A 1318-nucleotide genomic window follows, 5' to 3' on the forward strand; every position below is an offset into this window, starting at 1 on the left:
ACCCTGGCCCCTGCACCTGCTTGCAGGCGCTTTAATCTGCTGAGCAATTCTGCTGGCCCAGAGCTACTCAGTTCTAGAATGACGGTTATCCTCATGCCTCTCTTCTTGGAAGCAAGAATGCCCTCCTCAATAAGATTCCTAGGAAATAGTGACTGTTCCATTACTGAATTATTTATTCCTGTGTGGATAGGAAAGCGGATATTAAAGAAAATGTTATACTGTAAGCAGATATCTAAAATTCCAGATTGAGGGTAATCTGTCTTCTCCCCTCCCCTTCCCTCCCCTCCTTTCTCTTTCTTTTTTTCTTGTACTTGGAACCAAACTCAGGACCTTGCACTTGCCTGGCAGAAGCTGTGCCACTTAGCTATATCCCCAGCTCCGGGAGTGATTTTCTTGAAACTGCTGAATGGGTGGGGCTTTTACACTTGGCTTCTCATCACCTATGAGATCTTGGTTCTTTCCTTTCTAAGACAAAAGATTGGCTATCAAGACCACTTCATGGGATGGGGAGATAGCTCAGTAGAATAAGGGCCTGAGTTCAATCCCCGGTTCCACAAAACAAAAACGAAAACAAAATACTTCATCTTTCTGTGGCTGGGTTAGGAGGAGAGCTCTGGAAAAACAGCTTCGTTGAGCCCGGCCCTCTGATGTGGCCACGCGGTGAGTTCTCAGGGCTCTTGCACCCTGCAGAGCTAAACCTCCTCAACATGAGATGAACATTGTATTTGTAATAAGTTGTTCAATGTTTTATTTTCAGTATATATTTTCTCTTTGTGACACAATTACCTGTACCAATGAATTTTCTTTTTCAAAAAACAAAACCTTGAAAAAATCAGTGATGATCTTTAAGGCTTGAAGGCTTGACCTTATGATACTACAGGCTAAGGAAACCTCTCAAAATAAGGGTCAGGTCATTTGACAGTTTCTGAAAATAAAATCTACCTTACTTTCACAGAACCAAAGCAAATTTCTAGACATGACAGTGTCTGCCACTCATTGACACTTTAGAAATTTATGTGAATCTGAATTTTAAAACTTATCTGAAAATAAAATCAGGTCAGCTCTTAGTGTAGTCATTGCACCTTCTAAATTTTTTAACATTTGTGGTGCCAAAGTCAGTTGTTGTCTGAGATTTTGAGGTTCTCAGCCCAGCTGCTCATGCTGAGGAGGAATGAAGAGCTTGCCTTGGAGACAGATAGGGTACTTTCCTGCTTCGCCTCAATCCCCTTGCTGTTCGATTCCACTCCTCCTTTTCTTCATTTCTGTATTCATTTGATTTCTATGGTTGTGACATGGAACTAGGATGTATTTTTATTTT

The 1318-nt window shown here is 41.4% G+C and overlaps 1 protein-coding gene across 1 annotated transcript in view; it reads left to right on the forward strand.

Annotated features, from left to right (window-relative positions):
• Ap1s3 (adaptor related protein complex 1 sigma 3 subunit) overlaps positions 1 to 1318 on the forward strand; it is a 70754-nt gene that overhangs the window by 50352 nt on the left and 19084 nt on the right. The gene's annotated exons all lie outside the window — the stretch shown is intronic.

Source organism: Octodon degus, unplaced genomic scaffold (assembly GCF_000260255.1).
Source record: "Octodon degus isolate 3935 unplaced genomic scaffold, OctDeg1.0 scaffold00096, whole genome shotgun sequence".
NCBI lineage: Eukaryota > Metazoa > Chordata > Mammalia > Rodentia > Octodontidae > Octodon > Octodon degus.